Source organism: Vipera berus (genome assembly GCF_964194415.1).
Source record: "Vipera berus genome assembly, chromosome: 5".
In the NCBI taxonomy this organism is placed as follows: domain Eukaryota; kingdom Metazoa; phylum Chordata; class Lepidosauria; order Squamata; family Viperidae; genus Vipera; species Vipera berus.
In genome coordinates this window covers 90,709,783-90,737,155 of record NC_138207.1, presented here as the reverse complement: position 1 = coordinate 90,737,155, position 27,373 = coordinate 90,709,783, and positions in this window count along the sequence as shown.

Here is a 27,373-nt window from a genome sequence, read left to right as displayed (position 1 = left end):
TGGCTGCTTTGTGTGGCAAGAATGCATGATAGAAATTAAGCAACCCCAGAAAAGCTTGCAACTCTGCTTTGTTCTTGGGTGTGGGGGCCATTTTTATTGCCCTTACCTTGGAGTCAGTGGGATGGATTCCCTTGGCATCGATCCTGAACCCCAAAAATTCTGTGGATGCAACCCCAATTTGACATTTGTCCTTCTTAAGTTTGAGTCCTGCAGCACGAAACCTACTTAAAACTGCCTGTAACCTTTCAGCCAGTACTTCTTCTGAATCCCCAGCAATGAGGACATCATCAAAGTAAGGGCATACCCCAGGAATGCCCTTCAGAGTCCTCTTCATCACTTCCTGAAAAATTCCTGGAGCTACAGAGACACCGAACTGTAAACGGTTAACTCTGAAAGCTCCTCTGTGTGTTACAATTGTCTGAGCATCAGCTGTCTCCCTGGTAACCGGGAGTTGCTGGTTGCCTGCACGAGGTCTAGCTTCGCAAAGATGGTGCCGCCCTGTAATGAGGAGAGGATGTGGCTGATCATCGGAACCGGGTAAGCGTGCGGATTAAGGGCCCGATTTACCGAAGCCTTATAATCCGCACAAATTCTTACCTCCCCATTAGGTTTCATTGGGGTGACAATGGGGGTCTCCCACTCTCCTCCTTCTACTGGCTCTAACACCCCCTGCTCTACTAACTTATCCAATTTGCTCTCAATCTTGTGCTTGAGAGTGAAGGGAACTCTCCAAGGTTTAATTCTCACGGGTAGCACATCGGGGTTCAATTTAAATTTAATGGGTGGCCTGTTGTACCTGCCTAATTTTCCATCGAATATGCCCGCAAACATTTTGCAGATGGATTCAAGGCTTCTGGCCTGGGTGCTATGGATTCCCGAGATCCCTATACCCAGAGCCTCAAACCAATCCAACCCCACTAAACTAGTCCTCTGGCCCTTGGCCACGAGAACATCCAAGTGCCCAGAGAAGTTCCTAAAATCCACCGATAGAGTAGCCTCCCCCCTAATTTTTACCGGGGCATGTTGAAAATCGGTTAGCTTTAAACTGGTAGGTCTCAGATGAGCCCACCACTTGCTCTGGCCGCAAATAGTTTTAAACATCTCATAAGAAGTTATTGAGACAGCGGAGCCAGAGGCGAGTTCCATCCTGCAAGGTACACCTTGCAGACGGACCTCTAGTTTAATTTTGGGGGTGATCAGCCGGTTGATTCCCATGTGGGAAACGGCCCTCTGGGTCTCAAAAAAATTGGTAGTGATGTGCTGGGGGGTCTTAATACCTTTCAGCGACATGACCATCGGTTGCAGTTCGTGCAGGCTGTCCCGGGAATGATTCTGGCAAACAGCTGCGATGTGTCCTGTCTTGCCGCATGCCTGACACTTCGCAGGTCGGAATTTGCAAACTGCTCTCGCATGGTTCCTGCCGCAGCCAGCACATTTTGGAATGGATTCTCTGCAACTGCAACCGATACATTTGTTGCATTTGCTGGCCATTGTGGGCTTCTGCTGATTCCCTTGATTGTTGTGCCTTGGTTGTCTTTGATGTACAGCATCGATCTCTGCCTCCTCACTCGCTTCACTGCTCCCACTGTTCGCAGCTTCCCTGGAATGGACAGATCCTCCTGGGCTGCTGGGTCGGGGATGATGGGTCGCATTAACTGCTCCTGCAGCGGCCTCATTAGCCAAGATCTCATCTTGGAGCTTGATGTCAGGTCGGGCGTATAGGCGTTGTAGCCGCTTGTCTCGGAGACCACACACCAGGCGATCACAAAACCGTTCTTCTAAGTTGCTGAAATTGCACAAGCGAGCGGCCTCTCTCAGGGCTGCAATGAATTCAGTGGCTGACTCTCTTGGCCGTTGAAAACGCTGTTCGAACTGGCCTCGCCAAGCCAGCTCTGACATTCGCGGTTTGAAATGTGCATTTAGTTTCTCTGCGAGGTCCTTATATGTTACAGTCTCAATCGCCATTGGCACGAACAGGCTGACGGCCAGATCATGGATCGTTGGCCCACTCATGCATGTCAGAACTGCTGCTTTTTGATTGTCATCAGTGATCCAGTTGGCCCGTAGGAACCCTTTGACCTGGCTCAGGTGTGAAGCCCATCTCTCAGGATGGCGAATGTCGAACACCGGAATCTGGCCGAACTGTGCCATGGCATGTCTGGTCTTGTGGAATCTGCTTTGGTGAAAGGAATTGGAGAAAGATGCCTCTTTCTCCAACCCTAGTGACTTTAGCTAGTGATTCAGCTAGTGACTTCAGCTCTGAGAGAAACAGCATCCCACCTTCGTCGCCACTATTGTGTAGTGGGTTCTAGACCACATGGAATGATGCCAGACCGATGAGTACAGCATAGCAGCTCTTTATTGATGGTAGAACTGTACAGAGGGCTTGGGGTTACCTGAGTCCTTATATATACCTGGCCAGGTATCCACCTGGCCAATCCATTTGAACCTGCTATTCCCACCGAGACATAGCCCAATCCGCATCAGTCCTGGTACAGCAGCACCTGGTGGTATAAGTAGCACTGTTGCTATGTTGTCCCCCAAACCCATACACAACAGGGTATCCACAAGATGTGTTTTTAAAAAATGGCCACAATGATGACTAAACTACTGCCTGTTTTTTATGTTCATCACCATCTTGACATTTTCAATCAGACCATGCAGATACTCCTCAAAATCCTGTAGGTTTGACATATCTTGGGCCCACCTTTCTCCCTTGGTATAGGAGAATTACTACTGCAATTACCTATCTTTCAGAGAAAGTTAGACCAAGATCACATTACAATTTTAAAAATTATTTCATAAAAAAATTAAAAAATTGAAGGAAAAATATTTTTCTGCTTTTAAGTAGTTTTAATTAATTAATTTTAATTTTAATCCCATTTATATCCCGCCCTTCTCCGAAGACTCAGGGCGGCTTACAATCTAAAGCACAATGTGCTTAGCAATAGCCTTCATTCTATGTATATACCTGCTTATTAGGGCTTTCGGGGGGCCCCAAGCGGCATTTTTACAAAGTCAGCTTATTGCCCCCAACAATCTGGGTCCTCATTTTACCTACCTTGGAAGGATGGAAGGCTGAGTCAACCTTGAGCCTGGTGGGATGCGAACCTGCACTAATTGCAGGCAGCTGGTGTTACTTAAGGAGGCATTAGCCCACTGCTCCACCAAGGCTCTTTTGTTCACAGGGAAAAAATCAAGGTGGGAATAATGCTGCTTAGAGACAATGTTTTACATATTATTACAAAGGAAAAGATACATTTGGGGTAGATCACAGGAAAGAATGGATGTTTTAGGAATGTAGGAGAGCCTGGTGTATACACATGTCATATCCAACTTTTTGCCTTATATAAGAGCACAGTGGTTAGAAAGAGGTATTGCAAGCTAACTCTGCCCAAAGCCAAGAGCTTGATTCTGACAGGTTCAAGGTTGACTCAGCCTTCTATCCTTCCAAGGTTGGTAAAGTGAGAACCCAGATTGTCGGGGGCAATATGCTGACATTATATACCACCCAGAGAGAGCTGTAAAGCACTATGAGGTGGTGTCAGGACCCACCCCAATCCACGTCTTAGGAAGACAAAAACTCTTGGAGTCAGTTCTAGTCCAAAAGGAATTTTTACTAGGAGATGCTTGGTTGTGGAAATACAAGACAAGACTTAGTATTGTTTTACAAATTGAAACTTTATAAAGGGTTCCCGGTTCAACCCCCCTTCCCTCAACCCCATTTGGTCAGCCTCCATCATTTTACTTCGTGTCATCCCTTTCATGGGAAAAGGGGAACTTCGAATCTTTATGGTTATTGCCTTCTTCCTCTACAGATTTAAATGAAGACACAGGCCAAATGCCTTCTTCTCTAACCCTCCCTTTTGTTCCCCCAGTTCAAAAGGTTTCCCTTGGTCTTTGAAATAACCTAAGGCAGGCTGAATCCACATGCGCTCCTCCTTCCTCGGGAGATGGCAGAATCCATGGGGGGGGGATAATGTTTTAAACATACATTTATGAATGTGATATAAATGGATTCTGACAGGTGGTATATAAGTCTACGTGTATTGCTATACAATACTTGAGCTTGAATAAATAACATACAGTAAAGATCAGATATGATGATAATCTTGACTACCAAAAGAAAATAAAGAATAAAATTAATTCAATTTTAAGTAGCCATTTAAAAATACCTAATAAAATTCCAATAAAAATTCCTTTGAATCAGAAGTGATTTTGTTTCATTTTTATTTGGTTTTTACTTGGGTTTATAAAAAGAATAATTCTGGCAATTCCAAACTTAGCATTAAATTTGGAGGAGAACCGTAACTTTTTCTTGCTCCTTTCTTGCTCTAATTTCTTTGCTCACAAACCTTTTAGTCTGCACAAGAAGAAAAGTTGGGGGAATGTGATTTTTGGTATGTAGTGCCAAATGTAACATTGAAGTTTCAGCACTTCTAGTCAGTGCCCTAACTGCTACTAGCTTTCATTATCACCATTATTTTGTGCCAATATTGGAATCCAAGCTGAAACAGATCTAAGCAACTTTATCCATGAAGAATATTACAAATTATTCACAGTAAACAAACTAATCTGTAAACAAACATCTTCCAGCATTTTTGTGGTGGATGTGCTGTTCAATGCACAAAAACACAACTAGTTTACAGTAAACTGTACAACACAACAGAGGTGACCAATATGACATTTTCTCATTGAATCCCTTCTATGGAATGTTACTTCAGATGGGATTTAGCTTGTACTTAATTTTATTCATCTCCATTTCCTCCATTTGCCTCTCTTCCTTCTCATTCTCAGTTCCCTCTTAAATCCAGGAACTGCTGACAACTTCCCAAGAGTTGATTGGACAGAAAATACTTAACTCTCCCCAACTACTCCCCCAACTAAATTAGTCATTTTTAAAAAATATAAAATACTCTTCTAGGTTTTCACTTTAAAAGAATGGATAGACATCCTTTTTTTATTAAAGAGTTTTACAAAAACAAGATTTTACAATACATCCCAAAATCCCACCCACCCCAAACCACCCCCCTTCCCAGAGCTAAATACAGGGTATAGTTATAATAATCATATTCTAGCTAAAGATTATCCATAATATAAAATTAACCAAATTCATAATGTGCTTTAACTCCCCTTTAACATAAATACATACAAAGCTCCAGATGGCGCCCGATCTTCGCTCCTTCCGTCGCGATCTAAAGACATTCTTATTTGAACAAGCCGGCCTGGCCTAATGGGGGATTGGTGGGGGGTTTTATTGTTATTTTAATATTTGTATTTACTGTTTTTAGCGGGCATATATTTAATTCTTTTTTAACTTTTGTAACTTTGTATTTTTTATTCTTGCCCTGTTCACCGCCCTGAGTCCTTCGGGAGAAGGGCAGTATATAAATAAAATTATTATTATTATTATTATTATTATTATTATTATTATTATTATTATTATTATTATTATTATTATTATTATTATTATTATTATTATTATTATAAGCTAAATGGAACTTTTTAGTCCCATATTTATTCTGAATATAATCTATCCATCTCCTCCAAACTGAAATATATCTTTCTTGTGAATGATCCTTCAAATAAGCAGAAATCTTAGACATTTCTGCAAGATTCGAAACTTTAAACACCCATTCTTCTATTGTAGGCAAACTATCCTTCTTCCAGTATTGTCCCACCAGTAACCGTGCTGCTGTTATCAAATTCAACATCAAATTGGTTTCTTTAACATCACAATCTACAACAATACCCAATAGAAACAATTGCGGAGAGAACTTTATCTTTCTCTTAAAAATCTTTTGAATGTTCCACCAAATTTTAACCCAAAAAGCTTTTATATTTCTGCAAGTCCACCACATATGAAAATAGGTGGCTTCTAAACTACCACATCTCCAACATTTAGACTGTAAGTTAGGATACATGTTAGACAACTTTTTGGGATCCAGATACCATCTATAAAACATTTTATAAAAAATTTCTCTTAAATTTTGAGCCTGAGTAAATTTAACATTTCTAACCCAAATTACCCCTTCATGGATTACTGCCTTGTCGTGGTGAAGGGGCTTGCATAATTCAATGAAGCTATGAGCTATGCCGTGCAGGGACACCCAAGACGGAAAGGTCATAGCAGAGAGTTCTGACAAAACGTGATCCACTGGAGAAGGAAATGGCAAACCACTCCAGTATCTTTGCCATGAAAACCCTATGGACAGTACCAAAAGGCAAAACGATATGATGCTGGAAGATGAGCCCCTCAGGTCGGAAGGCATCCAATATGCTACTGGGGAAGAGCAGAGGGCTAGTACTAGTAGCGCCAGAAAGAATGAAGTGACTGGGCCAAAGCCGAAAGGATGCTCAGCTGTGGATATGTCTGGTGGTGAAAGGAAAGTCCGATGCTGTAAAGATTTTTTTCTCCATAGGAACCTGGAATGTAAGATCCATGAATCAAGGAAAGCTGGACATGGTCAGACAAGAGATGACAAGACTAAACATCGACATCTTAGGTATCAGCGAACTAAAATGGACAGGAATGGGTGAATTTAATTCAGATGACCATCAGGTATACTACTGCGGGCAAGAATCCCTCAGAAGAAATGGAGTAGCCTTCATAGTCAATAAAAAAGTAGGAAAAGCAATACTGGGATACAATCCTCAAAATGACAGAATGATCTCAGTTCGAATCCAAGGCAAACCATTCAATATCACAGTAGTCCAAGTCTATGCCCCAACCACCAGTGCTGAAGAGGATGAAATTGACCGGTTCTATGAAGCCCTACAGCACCTTATAGAACTAACACCAAAAAATGATGTCCTTATCGTCATGAGGGATTGGAATGCTAAAGTAGGAAGCCAAAAGATAACTGGAATAACAGGCAAGTTTGGCCTTGGAGTACAAAATGAAGCAGGGCACAGGATGATAGAATTTTGTCAAGAGAATATGATGGTCATAGCAAACACTCTTTTCCAACAACCCAAGAGACGGCTTTACACATGGACATCACCAGACGGTCAACACAGAAATCAGATTGACTATATGCTCTGCAGCCAAAGATGGAGAAGCTCTATACAGTTAGTAAAAACAAGACCAGGAGCTGACTGTGGCTCAGACCATGAGCTTCTTGTTGCAAAGTTTAGGCTTAAATTCAAGAAAATAGGGAAAAGCGCTAGGCCAGTCAGGTATGAATTAAATCATATCCCTGTTCAATATACAGTAGAGGTAACAAATAGATTTAAGGAATTAGATCTGATAGACAGAGTGCCTGAAGAACTATGGACAGAGGTTCGCAACATTGTTCAACAGGTAGCAACCAAAACCATCCCAAAGGAAAAGAAATGCAAGAAAGCAAAATGGCTGTCTGAGCAAGCTTTGCAAATAGCTGAGGAAAGGAGGGAAGTGAAAGGCAAGGGAAAAAAAGAAAGATATGCCCAATTAAATGCAGAATTCCAAAGAATAGCTAGAAGAGATAAGAATGCCTTCTTAAATGAACAATGCAAAGAAATAGAAGAAAACAATAGAATAGGGAGGACCAGAGATCTTTTCAAGAAAATTGGAGAGATGAAGGGAACGTTTCATGCAAAAATGGGCATGATAAAGGACCAAAATGGCAGGGACGTAACAGAGGCAGAAGAGATTAAGAAGAGGTGGCAAAATTACACAGAAGAACTATACAGGAATGAGCTTAACATCCCTGACAATCACAATGAGGTGGTCACTGACCTCGAGCCAGACATCCTAGAATGTGAAGTGAAGTGGGCCTTAGAAAAGCTGAGCAACAACAAAGCTAGTGGAGGTGACAGTATTCCAGCTGAGCTATTCAAAATCTTAAAAGACGATGCAGTAAAAGTGCTACACTCAATTTGCCAGCAAATTTGGAAAACTCAACAGTGGCCACAGGATTGGAAAAGATCAGTTTACATTCCAATTCCAAAGAAAGGCAGTGCCAAAGAATGTTCAAACTATCGCATCATTGCACTCATTTCTCATGCTAGTAAAGTTATGCTTAAAATTCTACAAGCTAGACTCCAGCAGTATGTGGATCGAGAACTACCAGAAGTACAGGCAGGATTTCGAAGAGGCAGAGGAACTAGAGATAAAATTGCTAACATACGCTGGATCATGGAAAAAGCTAGAGAGTTCCAGAAAAACATCTACTTCTGTTTCATTGACTATGCTAAAGCCTTTGATTGTGTGGATCACAACAAACTGTGGCAAGTCCTTAAAGAGATGGGCATACCAGACCATCTTATTTGTCTCTTGAGAAACCTATATGCGGGCCAAGAAGCAACAGTGAGAACTGGACACGGAACCACTGATTGGTTCAAAATTGGGAAAGGAGTCTGGCAAGGCTGTATACTGTTGCCCTGCTTATTTAACTTATATGCAGAGCACATCATGAGAAAGGCAGGGCTAGATGAATCAAAAGTTGGAATTAAGATTGCCGGAAGAAACATCAACAACCTAAGATATGCAGATGATACCACTCTAATGGCAGAAAGTGAAGAGGAACTAAAGAGCCTCTTGTTGCGAGTGAAGAAGGAGAGTGCAAAACTTGGGTTGAAACTTAACATTAAGAAAACTAAGATCATGGCATCTGGCCCTCTCAATTCCCGGCAAATAGATGGGGAGGAAATGGAGGTAGTGACAGATTTTATTTTCCTGGGCTCCAAGATCACTGCAGATGGGGACTGTAGCCAAGAAATTAAAAGACGCTTGCTCCTCGGGAGGAAAGCCATGGCAAATCTAGACAGCACACTAAAAAGCAGAGACATCACCCTGTCAACAAAAGTGCGTATAGTCAAGGCTATGGTCTTCCCAGTTGCAATGTATGGCAGTGAAAGCTGGACCATAAGAAAGGCTGAGCGCCAAAGAATTGAAGCCTTTGAACTATGGTGCTGGAGAAGACTCCTGCGAGTCCCTTGGACTGCAAGGCGATCAAACCGGTCAGTCCTAGAGGAGATCAACCCTGACTGCTCTTTAGAAGGCCAGATCCTGAAGCTAAAACTCAAATACTTTGGCCATCTAATGATAAGGAAGGACTCACTGGAGAAGAGCCTAATGCTGGGAAAGATTGAGGGCAATAGAAGAAGGGGACGACAGAGAATGAGGTGGCTGGATGGAGTAGGCGTGAGCTTAAATGGACTCCAGAAGATGGTAGAGGACAGGAAGGCCTGGAGGAATGTTTTCCATAGGGTCGCGATGGGTCGGACACGACTTCGCAACTAACAACAACAACAACCCAAATTACCTCCCAAGTATCCAGCGAAATTGGTTCCTGAATATTTTGTGCCCACTTACAATCTTTAACCAATTCCATTCCCGAGTCCAGTTCAATTAAAACATTATATATCCTCTTTATATGTGCACGATTTAAATCTCTAATTTGTTTTACTAAAATTTCATCTATAATTGTGATGCCAACCTTCTGATCCAACTTCCACCTAGCTTTCAACTGAGTATATTGAAACCAAGAGTAACTTATGTTTTCTTGTCTTAACTTCTCTAATGATTTAAGTTGCCAATCATTCCCTTCAAATCTAAGTAATTCCTTATAGGAAAACATATCCAAAACCACTCCCATAGATACACCTTCTATCGCGTGTCCAGGAATTCCCCAAATCGGTATTTTATAATTTAACTTATAATAATACTTTTTCCAGACACACAACAAGGCACTTCTAAGAATATGAGATTTAAAAGCCCTATCCACCTTCTTATCATAAAGCAAATATGCATGCCACCCATATACCAAATCCCAACCCTCAAGGTGAAGTATTCTCTTATTAGTTAAGTTAAGCCAATCACTAACCCATGTCAAGGCCACTGCATCATAATACAGTTTCAAATTCGGCGCCTTGAGTCCCCCTCTTTCCCTAGCATCTTGTAAAATCTTAAATTTAACTCTTGGTTTTTTCCCCGCCCAAATAAATTTATTAATACCCTTCTGCCATTCATCAAGGTTGGCATCCTTTTTCAATATAGGTATCATTTGGAACAAAAAGAGAAATTTTGGCAGAACATTCATTTTAACAACTGTGATTCTTCCCAATAAAGATAATTGTATTTTTTTCCAATTATTTAAATCCCTTTATACACTCCTAAATACTTAACCTTTTTTACTATTTCAAAACCTGTTAGTTTAATTAACATTTCCCTTTCACTCATAGATATATTCTTAGATAATATCTTAGTCTTATTACTATTCACCTTAAACCCAGAAACCTTACCATACTGAGTTGTAATTTCCATCAAATCTATAACCTACTGTATCGGTTGAGATACTGTCACAAGCAAGTCATCAGCAAAAACTCTCAATCTATAATCATTCTGTTTTATTTTAATTCCCTTTATTTGTTTGTTTGTTTGTTTGTTTGTTTGTTTGTTTTATATACAGCCCTTCTCCCGGAGGACTCAGGGCGGTGTACAGAGCAATAAAGAAGAATACAATAAAGCAATAGGGTGAGAAAATTTTAAAACCCAAATCCATCAGGCCAGGCTGGCTTGTTGGAATAGATAAGTTTTTAGATCACGCCGGAAGGAGCGAAGGTCGGGGGCCATCCGGATTTCAGCTGGTAAGCGGTTCCAAAGGATTGGCGCACCCACCGAGAATGCTCTCCCCCTGGGGGTCACCAGCTGACATTTATCATAGAGGACTCTCGAATTTTAATTAATAAAATCTCTAAAGTTAGAACAAACAATAATGTCTTGTACCTTTTTCAATTTTAAACATCTCTGTTAGCCCCCCATTTATTATAATTTGTGCAGTTTGTTGTTGGTATATAGTTTTAATAGAATGTAGAAATCCTTCTCCAAAATTCATCTCCTCAACAACTCTCAATAAGAATTGCCAATTCAATTGATCAAAAGCTTTCTCTGCATCCAAAAATATCAATGCTGCAGGGACTTGGTTGTTCTTATCCAAATATTCAAGCAAATTTACAATTTGTCTTACATTATATTTCATATACCTTCCTGATATGAATTCCGATTGATCACTATGAATCAATTGTTTCAAAACTTGCATTAATCTATTAGCCAGTACTTTAGCAAAAATCTTATAATCTGTATTCAAAAGCGATATAGGTCTATATTTTTTAGGTTGAGTAAGGTCTTGATCCTCCTTTTGTATCAGTGATACAAAAGCTGTCCTCCAAGATGGAGGAACTGCTCCTCCAGTCGGAATTTCATTAAACAAGATCTTTAAAGGTTCAATCATTTCAACCAACAACCTTTTATAATAAATTGCTGTTAATCCATCTGTTCCCGGGGCCTTGCCCACTTTCAACTGTTTAATAGCTAAAGAAATTTCCTCTGATGTTATTAGGCGATTCATCTCAAGTTGTTGTTCTTTTGAAAGTCTCGGAAAATGAGCTTCCTGTAAATACGTATCTATATCTAAAACTTGTATATTTTCTCTAGAATATAATTTAGAATAAAAATCTAAAAAACTCCTCTTAATCAGCTTTTGTTGATAGACTTCTTTTCCATTATATTCTCTTCTATCTATAGTACGTGACTTCTGTTTTTTCCTTAATTGGTAAGCCAACCACCTACCAGGCTTATTAGCATTACAAAAAGTGTTATGTCTAGCATACCACAAATTAGTTGCTACTTGGTCAGCCAATAGCATTCTAAATTGTGCTTTCAATAAATGTATCGAAATCCTTAAATTATTATCCAAGGGATTCAAAATAAAATCTTTCTCTTTAGATTTAATCTCTTCCTCAAGATCTATACGTTTTTGCATTTGCTTACACCTATAAGCATTATTCATATAAATCAAGACCCCTCTCATATAAGCTTTACTGGCATCCCAAACCATTCCCATCGATGTACCTTTATGCATATTCATAACAAAAAATTCTTTCACATGTTCTCTACATTTCTGCAAGAACACCTCATTTGTAAATAAATTTTCATTCAGTCTCCAGGATCTTCTACTACCATCTTCAGCAAAAAACTCCAACCAAACAGGACTATGATCCGACAATGTCTTAGGAAAAATCTTAACATTCTTAACCCTAGAGAAAAGATCAGTAATAATTAAAATAAAGTCAATCCTAGAGAAAGATTTATGTCTATCTGAAAAAAAGTAAAATCTCTGTCTTTCATATTCCTTTCCCGCCATACGTCTCTTAATTCCAGATCCTCCTTCAAATCAAAAAAAGCTTTAGGCAATTTTGAATTAGAAAAGTTTTTGAAGGATCCCTTCTTATCTTCAGATGGGTCCAAAACTCCATTCCAATCCCCCATCATAATAATAGATTTGTAATCCAATTCAATTAGTCTCTGATATAAAAGTTTAAAGAATTTTTGCTGTTGTTGATTTGGAGCATATAATCCAACAAGAAGAGCTTTCTTTCCTTGTAGCATTAATTCAATACAAACATATTTCCCTTGTTTGTCCGATTCAGCTGAAAAATCTTTTCTTAAATAAATGATCACTCCAGCCTTCTTGTCCAGAGCAAAAGATGCAAAATCTGTTCCCAATCGAGAATTAGCCAGATACTTTTGGTCTTTTAATGCAATATGTGTCTCTTGTAAGCAAACAATGTCATTTTTATGTTGTTTCAAATAATAAAATACTTTCTTTTCTGTGGTGACTTTAAGCCATTAACATTCCATGTCAGGAACTTCACCATCTTTGGTGACCAGGAGCCTTTGGAACATAGCCTGAAGATCACCTGTTGCTCTCTTCGGACGTGCTCCTCCCACAGGCTCTGAAACATCCGCATCTTGCATAGTTGGACCAGATACAAGCTTCTTTTTTTGCTCTTTTTCCATACGCTTGTATGCAGCCCTAGTCATCCTCTGTTCTTTCGGGTCCTCCTTTAACACCAAACTCTGCTCCATAATCTCAGCCTGCTGCATCTCCTGAAGAGGCAGTGACATTGCCCCTTCACTCAATTGTTTATCTTCTTGTCTTGCTTCTGTTCTTTTAACTCAAGGAGACGGTGGTGAGCCTGCTTTAAGGACCTTAGTATAAAAATCCTTTGCTTTTAAAATTGTGTCCAACCTGTACCTCATCCCTGCATAATTCACCACAATTCCATTGGGTATTTCCCATCTAAACTGAATTTGTCGCTTCTTAAGCTCATCGGACAGAAAAGCGAAATCTTTCCTTTTTCTGAGAATTTTTGGAGGTATCTCCTTTAAAATTATAATATCTTGACCTGCAATTTGAAATCTTTCCTGATAGAAAGCCTGGATAATAGAATTTCTGGTTGATCTCCTGGAAAAGTAAATCACTACATCTCTAGGTAAATTTTTCTGCCTAGCAATCCAGGAATTAACCCTAAATGTCTTATCCATTTCTTTAAGTAATTCTTCAGGTTCACATTTCAAGACAGGAGCCACTGCTTGTGCTACTTCCCATTCCAAATCTTCTTTAGGATTCTCTTTAAGGCCTCTGATGCGCAATGCAAACTCCATATTTTTATATTGTGATATAGTAAGTTCATCTTCTGTTCTATCAACTTTAACCTCTACTCTGTCTATTTTCTGTTCAGTACTGATAATTTTATTTTCCAAATTCTCCACATACTCCATAACTGAATCCTCACCAACATCCAGGCGTTCGATATGTGCAGCCAAGCCCTAAAGTGCAAGCACTATATCCTCCCTCATTTGATTGTTTTGATTAACAAATTCTTCCGTTGTTTCCTTTATTTCTTGCTGTAATACTTGTGTTATTACTTGTGTTGACTACATCACAACTTGCTGAATGTCTGCCAATGTAAATGCAGGAGGTGGGGGGGAAGGTGGTTGTACTGTAGGTTTCGTCGAAGTCTGCCCTGCGGCTTGTGGTAAAGGTGAAGAAATAACACTTTTAGAAATTGTAGGGCCTCCCCCATGCCTTGCAGCCATCTCTTAAGTTTCGATTTCCTCTTTTACCCAGCAGAATCAAAGTTCAAAAAGAAAAAAAAAGAAAGGAGAAGGGAGAAAAAATAAAAGTTTTTCTCCCAAAGTTCCTTATCCTTCAATAAAAAAAAGAACAAACTTTCAAATACACAAAGTCCGGTATTGGATGGAATCAGTTGCAAATTATATCTCTTGCTATATTGCAAAATATAACAATTTTCCAAAACAGTCAATTCACACAAGAAAGAAACGTTCCAGTGCCATTTTTACTCCATTTCAGTCAGCTTAAAACTTGAAGAAGATAATGAATCTGAGTTAAAGTTAAAATCCAACTTGAAAATTCAAATCCTCCTGCTTTGCTCTGCCTGCTTCTCAAAGAAAAAAAATACTCACAATCCCATCTAAGCAGCAGATGTAGTTGTCGCGTCTTGTTCCACTCCTTTGTGGAGTGAAAGCGTCCTGGGAGCGGAGAAAGCCTGGGCTCCGAGGGAACTCACTCCGTTAGCCCCCAGGCATTGGGGGAATCACAGAGGAGCTCTACCTCTACCCAAACAGGCTCGCCTCTCCCTCTTCTCCCGAGGGAGAGACTTTAGCGGCACGGGACAGCTGATTTTCACTGCCTCCGGGTGCTCTAACGCTTCCCAAGATCGGGCGGCTTCAGAAACGCCGCCATTCGGCGCAGCAGCACTACCGGAAGTCCCCAGAATGGATAGACATCCTGATAGTCTCTTGTCTTTTAATATTTCACAGTCTTTTAATAGTTCACTTAACTAATTGTACATTTTGTTCCTGGCAGTTTTGAAATAATTATATCAAGTTTCTGTTGAATATCATCCTAGTGTAAAGACTGACAATTAAGAAAGATATATCTCCCTGACTCTTAATTGTCCACATCAAAATTCCTCCTCTAAAATTAGTATTTGTTGTCTAGCATTTACAGAGGTGCTTAAAAGCTTGTGGATCAGTGGACTAAGTTTATAAGTGTATGGCATTGTGAAGCTCTTTTTGTTCTGTGTATTCCAAGTCCTATCCCAAAAATTTTGTCCCTATTGTTTATAAATAATAATAGGATAACTTTAATATACCATCACATATGTACACACAGAGTAAATTATCCAGTGGAAACCAAGGCAGCTACTGGGAAACTCATTAAAAATAATGGGAACTGAGAAGTCCTATTGGCGTGGCTGGGCTTTATTGCAATAAAAAACAAGAGAAAGAGTTTAGTTGTTGCTAGGTAACAGAGCTTCTGATTGAGCAGATTCTTTAAAGGACAGGTGCATTACCATAGGCTTAAAATAGATCATAAATTTGTATTTTTAATAAAAGCTACAAATAAAAGCTAGCATATTATTACCAAAGCAAAGCATTGAGTAGGCATTGACATATTATTAGATGCAATTTTCCAGCAGTACAATATAGACCAGGGGTCTTCAAACTTGGCCCTTTTATGACTTTGTGGATTTCAACTCCCAGAATTCCTCACCCAGCATGCCTGGCTGAGGAATTCTGGGAGTTGAAGTCCACAAGTAAAAAAAAGGGCCAAGTTTGAAGACCCCTGGTATAGATTGAGAAGTTGGTTGGTCAGTTCCTATCCCAGCAAGGTTATGGAGGAAAGTGCTTGGAAAACCTGTCAATACTGTCATTCATAGAAAAGCAAAGTCCTCTAATATAGCCCATTTGAGAAAGAAGCTATTTTTTTATACCTGAAAAGTGATACATCCCACCCTCAAGCCTCTACTTCTTACAGTCCCTTGTATGTATATATGTATTTGTATCCCCCTTTATTGTTTTTACAAATAACTCAAGGTGGCAAACTTATCCAATATACCTTTCTCCTGTTATTTCCTCCACAACAACAACCCTATGGGTGAGTTGGGCTGAGAGAGAAAGACTGGCCCAGGTCACCCAGCTGGCTTTCATGGCTAAGGTGGGAATAGAACCCATGGCTTCTGACTTCCTAGCCTGGTGTCTTAACCACTATACTAAATTGGCTCTTAGTATCAGTTCAATTGGATCGCAGCCATTTTCTAAGATTACCACACATCTTTCTCTGCCAATTTCCAGTTAGAATAACAAAAAATAATTTCCTCTATCCTCGGTGTGACCTCATAATATTGAGAGGTGTGTTCAATCAAGTCCAATATTAAGATCTGACTGGGCAGATGCCAAGAGGCAACTAGTGAGCAAGAAAATGATGCTCAATTCCAAAAGTACCTTACAAATTATAAAAATACAATTTACAGTAAAAATAAATAGAATGACACTTTCTTGAGTAGTAAGAAGAAGGCCTACATATCACATGGAAGAACAATGTTCCATTGGAACTAGTACTAGGATACAAGACAAGAGAGAGAAAGATAACATCAATACTGGACACCAAGCTGAGGCATAAAACTAAAGTTGGATTTCATTTTGCTTTTATTATTTATTTATCAAATTTATATCCCATCTCATAAGAAATTACTCTGGATGACATACAACAAATAGGTAAAACAACAAGTATATAAAAACAATCATTATAAATATAAAGTAATCATTATTAAAGTTAAAATATACAAACCACAAGACAAGGAGAGAGTGAACATTAGTTATAGTAGTAGAGCTATCTTAGAACTTCCCTTGGACCCCCAGACAGGGCTGGTGACATAGCCAGATATTGAGGGACTTCCAGAAGATTAAAAGGGAAGGAGTAATTGGGGAGAAGATGCATAATTACTGCACTGCTGCATTCTGTACCAATTGAAACTTCTGACTATTCTTCAAGGGCAGCTCCCTGTAGAGTACATTACAGTAGTACAATCTGAAGATGACTTGGGCATGAGTGATTGTGAGCAGAGCCCCCAATTCAGGAAGGGGCAAAACTGGCATGCGACCAGTTGACAACATGAAGTTGAGCAAAGACCCTCCTTGTCACAACTGCCACTTATTCTTTGAGCAGGAAATGTGAGCTTAGAAGGACTCCAGATTGTACACCACTAAGCCCACTCACATGACACCTCCCAGCCACTTTATCAAGCCAGGACAGGCTAAAGCTTACAGACTGTGAGCTCACAGTCCTAAAGACCCCATCCACTTCCCCAGGTCCAAGAGGTTCAAACTGTTCCCAGATAACTCTGCAGGAATCCTCCCCCAGCCATTTCCTCTGGACCTCTAATAAGGCTGGTGCCCAACTGCAAGTGATTTTGTTTGACAGATGCTGACCAAATTCCTTTACATACCCATGCAGTAGGTTCTTCAAGCCCCTCTATCCAAGAGGGTTCATGTCACCTGAAACAGGGTGTGGAGTGGCTATCTGTAGTGGGTGGATACATATTGATGTTTTGCCACTCTTATTGCCACAAGGTAGACTTTAATAGCAACTCTAATCTATGTTTGATCAGGTTTGTTCTTTTTTGAATGCCTGCAGTGTTCTACACATCTCTTCTCGTTTCACCTCCCTCAACTACTCCATGAACCACAGAGATGATAGTATCCCTAACAGGCAATCAAAGCTTCAGATAGACCATGCAACAGAGCAACAAGAAAAAACCACAGCTTCCTTTGAAACCCATCCAGGCCTATCAGTCACCAAGGTTGGACCATTCTAAAGGGTACAGCCTCCCTGCAGTGGATAATGCCACTACAGAATCCCATGGAAATCAAGGCATGGTTTGAACATGATAAGAAAGACACTAAGAGTCCCCCCAATCTCAGATCACATAGCCACTGATGCAACAGGAACACCAGATCTGGTGTATGACTGTCCTGTGTTGGGCTCTGGATGATCTGTGATAGGTCCATGGCCTTCATGGTGGCCATGAAATCCTGAGCCACCTCAATCCCAATCCTAAAGAAGGCAGATTAAAATCTCCCAGAACCACAAGACTGGGGAACTCCACTACCAATTCCAAAATGAATTAAGGAGCTCAGGAAGGGAGCTTGACATGTAGCAGGGAGTCTGGTACTACAACAATAATCCCAACTCATCCCTATAGACCATCTTATTGAACAGGGTCTCACATCTGGTGGTCTGTGGTGCAGTGTCCCTGAAAAACATAAGAGATTCCTGGATGATAATCACCACACCCACTCTCCTGCCATGGAGTCTTGCTTGATGCCACACCTGAAACCCAGCTAGGCATATCTTTGAAAAGGTTAGCTGCTCCCCCCTTATGGACACTAAACCTTATTCTGGCCCTGGTAATACATGACAAGTCAGCCCTCTCATGCAGTGATTAAATATTTGCATTATTACAACCCAACCTGGCATTTAGAAGCAGTAGCCAAAACCCATGGACACAGAAGATGTGCTGCCAGAGTACTGGGATTGTGACTAACAAGCTGGAACATGAATCTGCTAGAAGACAATGATATTATATTCCCTGAGAGCAGCCTACTCCCCATCTCTCACCATTTTAGCTTCAATAGCTCTTAGGCTAGTGAATCAGCAGTCTGGCTTAAAGACAAACCAATTAGAATCAGTACTAGTCATTTTCCCAACTTCCAAGGGAGCTTGAGAAATGGGCTCCTTGTCAGTCAACAGGCCTACTGATTTCCTACCAGCTTATCAGATACTTAGGAGCTGAGAACTTGGCAGCACAAAGAAAGAACAGCCAATTGCCAGCCATTGACCCACCAATCAACCAATAGGTAGGCATTACATAAATACGACACATAGAATAGCCCAAAACACATATTCCAGTAGAGAGAAGTTCCCTGAGGATGGGCTCCAGCACAAGTCCAAAACCTCAGAAGAGTAAACCTCTGGTCCCAGTGACCGATCCAGATTAGATCTTGCAGTATAAGGTCTCCTACTTGAGCAGGAGGTTGGACTAGGGCCTTCAAGGTCCTTTCCAACTCATTATTCCATATTCTGTATTCTTCAGGGAATGAAAAAGAGATACTGGTTCTCTGAAAGCAGAGGGATGCAGCTTCACTCTGCAAGGGACAAAGTGAAGTATTATTGGAATTAAAGACTTTTTACTATGAACTATGGAAAGAAATATAAGCTGACTGGCCTCATCAGCTTGTGAAACCTGCTGTCTCAAAAGAACAAGGTTTTGATTTTTCCTACTAAGCCATATAGGGACAAATTAGAAAAGAAAAACAAAACTTACTATAGTAATTTTCCCATGGACTTTGAAGATCTAGGAAAAATTCAAGAACCTGGAGGCTCAGGAGTGTTCTCATCTATCCTTGTGGCCCATGGAAGAGGGCTAGAAACAACTATTATCTTAGACCTGATCCTCACCAATGAATTGGTTGAAAAAATGAAGGATACTGGGACCTTGGGGAGAAAGTGATTACATTATCCTTGAATCTGTGATACCCAGAGATAGAAGAACTGGGAATAGTCAGAGATGCATATGGAATTCAGAAGTGCAAATGTTAATGAACTCTGAGGGGAGATATGTTGGATCAAAGCACTTGAAATACTGAAGGAGTAAACTGAACAGGAAACATGGAAATTGTAAAACTGATGGTGCAGAAACTGATGATGCAATCACAAACAAAACTTATATTAAAAAAGGGAGACCTCTAAAAAGGTCAGTATGGATATATGGAGAGCTCTCATATGCTGAAGAGAAAAACAAGTATTGGAAATGGGAGGATAATATTACCCAAGAGTAATACAAGGAATTTGGTCAGAAAGGCTAAAGCTCAAAGACTGAAAGAGTCAGCATTACTCACGATGGAGGAATTGTTCATGAAATTGACAAAACTTCCTGAGATGGACAAACTGACTTGTTTGACTAAAGATTTATTGACATTCATCGATGACTGGAAACCTCTTATGGACTTTTTGCATGAGAAATAAACATTGTGAACTTCCGGGTGGCAAGGCTCTGTCGATGGTGGCCGTTTCGACCGTCAGCCCCATTGTTCTCCGTTGAACCGTGAAAACAGCGACAATCAGCTGTTTTGCTGTTCAGAAACCCCCCCCCTCAGGAAAAGAGGGGAGGGGGAGCATTCAGGTAGGGGTAGAGTTCCCCTAGACCCCTAGAATGTTATTCTGGGGGTTGAAGGGTGAGAGCCCCCCCGTAGCCTGAATTAGCTCCGGATTCGGGGACTCCTCTGTTCCAAGGCTTTGGAACAGAGCAGGATGCTGCAACCATCCCTGCAATCAACATTGTATTTTGGATTACTTGGATGCAGGCAGAGTTGTGCAGGAGAATTTTGAAACAGCAAGTATATGATCTTTAACTGCGGTTTATACTAAAAGAAAGGAAGAAAGATGGCGCAGGAGTGAATTGTTAGTGAAAAATAAAAGGACAAGGAATATATTATAAAATATAAAGACTGAGAAGGAAGAAATCGGTTTTTTTAAAGTCACTCTGCACAAAATATTTGAAATTGGTTTAAAAGTGAACTTAAGGATTTTTTATTTTTATTTTTTTTATTTTAATTCCATTTATATCCCGCCCTTCTCCGAAGACTCAGGGCGGCTTACAAGCTTAGCAGTAGCCTTCATTCTATGTATATGTCTGATTAGAGCTTTCACACACACCCCAAGTGGCATTATTACAAAGTCAGCTTAATTGCCCCCAACAATCTGGGTCCTCATTTTACCTACCTCGGAAGGTAAATAGGGGAGAAACCAAGTTGCAAGCTGAGTGGAAAAGTGAAAGTGTGCAACGAAGATTAATTGGGTGTCAAAATGGCCTCTAAATCAGCTAAAGCTTCTGCTCCTAGAAACTGTTCTCTACCAGCCTACTACCGGCCCTGCAGAAAAGGCAGGGACAACCTCTTTACAAAAAGGCAAGAGGCTGGAACTAAGCCTGCCAAATTTATTAACATAAAACAGAGCAAACAGAGCCAAACAAAAACACGAACCATGAAACAGGAGCTATTCAAATGGTTGCCTTCAGCAAACCAGCCCTCCCACACATTCCCCTTTTAAACAGTTCAAGGCGTGGCTTCTCTCTGCCTCCTTCCGAGGTGCCCCATTGCCTTCCTCTGTTTACTCCTGATTGACTGCCTCCTGCGTCGGGCGTCCTTGAACAGGGCCAGCTGTGGGTCATCTTCATCCATGCTGTCAGGCTCACACAGCTGGGTATGCATAGTGACCAGATGGGAGGGGCCTGGCTGAGGGCTCTGCGAAGCCTCCAGGCTGTTCTCTGCAGGCTCTCCAACACCCCCCCCCCTCCTCCTCTGAATCATCCGACCCAACTGCCGAACCCACAAGCTGACTCTGAATCAGAACAGAAGTACTGGTGCATCACCAGTTCAACACCTGCATTAACATTAAGATTTACAAGATGCTTTAAAAAATCAATCTCAGCAAATATCTTAACTTATTTTAGTGGCCTTTCAGGGGCTGGCAGTTTGCATTGAGCGTTTGGATGAACGTGTGGAAGAGGTGTATGAAAATAATTTGAGATTGGATGCTAAAATGTCAGAAGCTGAGAATAAAATAGATAAGACTGAGGACGAGGTGGTTATGATACAATATAGAGATATGGAGTTTGCTTTGAGGATAAGAGGATTGAAAGAGGATCCAAAGGAAAACTTGAAAGTGTTACTGGCAGAAGCCCTGGAACCAATTTTGGGCTGTCAAGCAGAAGAAATTATAAGGGATATAGATAAAATATTTCGTGTTAATTCTTGGATTGCCAGGCAAAGGAAACTACCTAGAGATGTGGTTGTTTATTTTACAAAGACATCGATCAGAAATGTGATTATCCAAGCTTTTTATCACAATAGATTTAAAGTTGCTGATCAAGAAGTTTTAATTTTGAAAGAAATTCCACCGAGAATTTTAAAGAGAAGGAAAGAATTTACTTTTTTGGCAGAGGAACTAAAGAAACGTCAGCTTCAGTTCAGATGGGAGATACCAATAGGCTTGGTGGTGAATTATTCAGGCACGAGATACCGTCTCAACACAGTTTTGAAGGCACAAAACTTTTATTCTAATATATTGAAAGCAGGTTCTCCGCCATCCCCAGAATTTAAAGGAAGGAAGGAAGATGGAGGGCGACAGAGACAAATGGAGAGTACACAGGGAGATGAAGAAGTCATTTCGTGGATGGTTAAAGAACTTCAGCAAACTTCGGAAACTGTGCAGCCCCAGGCATCGTTAGAAGAGGTTAAGGAACAAAGAATGACGTGGGCTGCAACCAGACGAATAAGACAAGAACAAGAAGAACAGAAATCCACAATTATATCTCAAGAATCTACTTATAGTGAAGCAGTGGGAGGAGCGAGACCGAAGAGGCAGGTGCTTGTGGTTTTGCAAGACATGCTCCGAAAGCTTCAGGTCGTAAAAGATGGTGACAAAGTTTCTAACCTGGAATGTTAATGGCTTAAACTCCCTGCAAAACAAAAGGAAAGTATTTCAGTATTTGAAACAATTTAAAAATGATGTTGTGTGCTTACAGGAAACGCACATTCATGTATCAGACCAAAAATATTTGATAAATTCCAGACTGGGTGTACAGTTTAGTGCGTCTGCTTTATATAAGAAAAATGGAGTAGTAATTTATGTAAAGAATAATTCAACAGCCAATTTAATTGATAAACAAGAAAGATATGTTATAATTGAACTTTTAATAGAAGGAAAGAAAATACTTTTAGTTGGACTATATGCACCTAATCAACAACAAGGAGAATTTAGAAAGTTTTTTTATATTTAAAACAATTTAAGACTGATGTTATATGTTTGCAAGAAACGCATATTAGGGCTATGGACCAAAAGCTTTTATTGAACTCAAGACTGGGTACGCACTTTGTTGCCTCTGGAATGAATAATAAAAATGTAGTGGTTGTTTATATTAAAAGTGCCATAACAGCGGACTTAATTGAAGCAGATAAGCATGGAAGATACGTAATGATAGACTTGTTGCTAGAAGGCAAAAAAACGCTTTTAGTTGGACTGTATGCCCCTAATCAACAACAACAACAGGCTGACTTTTTTAGTTTACTTCATACAAAGCTTACCCAGTTGGATTACAAATCGTTTATTTTTATGGGGGATTGGAATGGTGTAGTGGACGTACAGATGGACAAGGCTGGTTTTTTTAAGCGTATTCCGTGTCATGCCAGATTGCCTAAGTCTTTTTTTTAAATGAAGGATGATTTGGAATTGCGAGATATTTGGCGTGACATACACCCGCATGAAAAGGATTATACCTTTTTTTCTGATAGACATCAATCTTTTTCTAGGATTGATTTTATTTTGCTGACTAATGATTTTTTTTCTAGGATTAAAAAGGTGAAGATCTGTGCAAGAGCTATTTCTGACCATAGCCCAGTATGGTTAGAGATTAATAAGGACAACAGAGATAGGCGCTCGTGGCGCGTAAATGAGAATTTGTTTAGAAACCAGAAAAATGTTGAAGAGTGTAAACAGCGAATGAAGGATTTTTTTGAACTTAATATGAATAAGGATACTTCTATGGATATGGTCTGGGATGCTAGCAAGGCCTATATGAGAGGAGTGTTGATATATATGAACAATAAACATAGACGTACTTTGGAAGCTAGAAGGAAAGAATTGGAGAATGAAATTAAGGAAAAAGAGAATGCTTTGATTCTGAATCCATTGGATGTGAAGACTAAGGAGGCTATTAAGCTATTAAGAGGACAATTTGATAAATTAATGGCTGATCAAGTGGCAACCAATTTGAGGTTTGCCAGGCATAATACTTTTTGCAATGCTAATAAGCCAGGTAGATGGCTAGCTTATAGACTAAGGAAAAAGCAGAGGGCCTCTAATATAGATAAAATTGAACACAAGGGAAAAATAGTGTTTCAACAGGATTTTATTAAGGAAGCCTTTGTGGATTTTTATTCTAAATTATATGCCAAGGAGAAGATTAATGAAAAAGACATTGATGAATATTTGGAGAATGCTAGCATCCCGGTGCTTACACAACTACAAAAAGAGGAGATTAATCAACTGATCACAGAAGAAGAAATATTTACAGTAATTAAGGAGTTGAAGGCTGACAAAGCGCCAGGTACAGATGGTTTGACTGCGGCCTACTACAAAAATTTACAATTAGAAATGGTTAAACCGCTAAAGGAATTGTTCCAGACAATCCAGAGAGGGGGAAAGGTGCCTCCATCTTGGAGAACTGCCTTTATCTCTTTGATTCCGAAGGAAGACCAAGATGCTACTCAAGTAAAAAATTATAGACCGATATCATTATTAAATACAGACTATAAGATATTTGCCAAGGTGTTGGCTAACAGATTGATGAGGGTTCTGCAACGGGTGATTCATGGGGATCAAACTGGGTTTATTAGTGGTAGGCAAATGAAAAATAATGTGAGGCATATAGTAGATGTGTTGGAATTTTTGGAAAGGAACAACCAGATCCCTGCGGCGCTAATTTTTTTAGACGCTGAAAAAGCTTTTGATCAATTGAATTGGCAATTTTTGATGAAAGTTTTAGATAAAATGAATTTTGGGGATAAATTTTTGCAACCAATTAGGGCATTATATCAAAAACAAACGGCCCGAATAATAGTTAACAATAGCCTGACAGAAGTATGTAATATTGAGAAGGGCACAAGGCAAGGGTGTCCGTTATCGCCCTTGTTATTTGTGTTAACATTGGAGATATTATTGGTAAAAATACGAAATTCGGAAAGAATTAAGGGTATACAGATTAGAGATCAGGATTATAGATTGAGGGCGTTCGCAGACGATCTGGTTGTTACAGTGACCCAGCCGGAGAGTTCTCTTGTGGACCTGATGGAGATAATAATGCAATATGGGAAGGTTTCTGGATTTAAAGTTAATGTGCAAAAAACTAAAATTTTGGCTAAAAACATGACAGCATCGCAAAAGGCCCTTTTAGAAGGATTAACGGGATTTGAGATTGTCAAAAGGGTTAAATATTTGGGGGTGTTCTTGTCGCCCTCTAATACAAAATTATATAAAAATAACTATGAAAAATTATGGGGAAAAATCCAAAAAGAAATGGAGAGTTGGGAAAAACTGCAATTGTCTCTGTTGGGGCGAATCGCAGCAGTAAAAATGAATGTCCTGCCTAAATTTTTATTTTTATTTCAAATGATACCGGTTCTTAAGAAAGACTCTAATTTGGAGGAATGGCAGAGAGGTATCAATAAATTTGTCTGGGCAGGGAAAAGGCCACGAGTTAAACTTAAGATTATGCAGGATACTTGTGAAAGAGGTGGTCTTAAAATGCCTAATCTTAAATTATATTATGAAGCTGCTGCGTTAGTAGGTATAAGTGATTGGATTAATCTGACACAAGAGAGATTATTAAATCTTGAGGGCCACGACTTGTTGTTTGGCTGGCATGCATATTTGTTGTATGATAAGAAGGTAGATAATGTGTTTAGAGTGCATATTTTAAGACAGGCATTGTTGAGAGTTTGGAAGAAGTACAGACATAAGTTAGATTGTAAGATACCATTGTGGGCAATTCCAAAACACGCAATAGAAAATATACATGCTGGTTTCAAACATGATGTGACTACGTACAAGGAGATTCTAAGCTTGGAAAGAAATGTTTGGTGTTTGAAGCCATATAGTCTCTTGCGAGACGAGAAGATTGTTCAAAATTGGTTTCAATATACTCAGCTACGGGCCAGGTGGAAAGAAGATCAGAAAAATGGTTTTACAATGACTGATGAAAATCTGATAAAGCAAATTAGAAATCAGGGTCCAGCACACATTAAACGGATATATCTTGCATTGATAGAGATTGACTCAGAAACAGAGCTTGTTAAGGATTGTATGATAAAATGGGCCCAAAATATCCAGGAAGTTATTACAATGGACACGTGGGAAAAGATTTGGGTGAGGAACGTAAAATTTACACAAGCTCAAAACTTAAGAGAGAATTTTTATAAAATGTTTTATAGATGGCATCTAGATCCTAAAAAGCTTGCAAGTATGTATCCGAACTATCAGCCAAAATGCTGGAGATGTGGAGATGAAGATGCAACATATTTTCATGTATGGTGGACTTGTAAAAAGATCAAGGCTTTTTGGATAAAAATTTGGTGGAATATGCAGAAGATTTTTAAGCAAAGGATAAAGTTTTGTCCGCAACTTTTCTTGTTGGGAATAATCATGGACGCTATGGTTGTGGACACTAAGTTGATGTTAAATTTAATTACGGCAGCAAGACTCTTGATAGGTCAGTACTGGAAGAAAGAGGAACTGCCGACTATAGAAGAGTGGACTTTAAAGGTCTCCGACCTGGCAGAAATGGCGAAGATTTCGGCTTATCTGAAAGATCACTCGCAAGAACGTTACATTATGGAATGGAGAAAATGGATTGAGTTTATCCAGAATAAGTATAAGGTTAAGAAGTTTCATGTAGCATTTGAATAAGTCTTCCTTCTTTTTTCTTCTTTTTCTGTTTTAGTTTTTCTATATATATTTAATATTATTAAGGATTACCCTATCCTATATAAGCTAGAGAGTGATGGATTTTAGAGGTTATGGTTGTTAGTATATGGTTGTTTATGATTTTTTTTATATATATACCTTGTATTTAGCTCTGGGAAGTCGGGGGGGGAGGGGGGAGGGGGGAGAGGTAGGGGGGGAGGGAGAAGGGAGGGGAGGGGGGACTGTTAAAGATAAACTGTATGTTAAAACTTTTCAATAAAAAAAAACAACAAGGAGAATTTTATAAATTTTTACATAATAAAATAATTCAATGGGATTATAAATCATGTATTTTGATGGGAGATTGGAATGGAGTCTTGGATGCACAGAAAGACAAAAAAGGTCTTTTAAAAAGTACTCCGAATCATGCCAGATTGCCTAATTCTTTTTTGAGATGAAAGATGATTTGGAATTGAGAGATGTTTGGAGAGAACGAAATCTGGAAGAAAAAGATTTTACCTTTTTTTCTGATCGACATCAATCCTTTTCTAGGATTGATTTTGTATTAACTACTAATGATTTTTTTTCTAGGGTTAAGAAGATTAAAATATGTCCAAGAACTTTATCAGATCATAGTCCAGTATGGTTGGTTGGAATTGGATAAGGAGAGAAAAGATAGAAGATCTTGGAGATTAAATGAAAATTTGTTTAGATATCAAGAGAATGTGGATGAATGTAAAAAACAGTTGACAGAATTTTTTAATATAAATATGCATAAGGGTACTCCTATTGAAATGGTTTGGGATGCAAGTAAAGCCTATATGACAGGAGTGTTAATATATTTGAATAATAAATATAGACATAGATTGGAATACAAGCGTAAAGAGTTAGAGGAGGAAATCAAAAGGAAAGAGAAGGCTCTAACTTTGAACCCATCTGATAAGAGGGTGAAGGAAGCAATTACTTTGTTAAGAGGTCAGTTTAATATGTTGATGGCAAATCAAGTGGCATCTAACCTGTGGTATGTTAAACACAATACTTTTTGTAATGCTAATAAGCCGGGTAGGTGGCTAGCTTATTTGTTAAGGAAAAAACAAAGGTCACGTAACATAGATAAGATAGAATATAAGGGTAAAGAGATGTTTCAGCAAAATTATATTTAAAAGGCTTTTGTCGAATTTTATTCTAAGTTATATGCCGGGGATAGAATTCAAGGT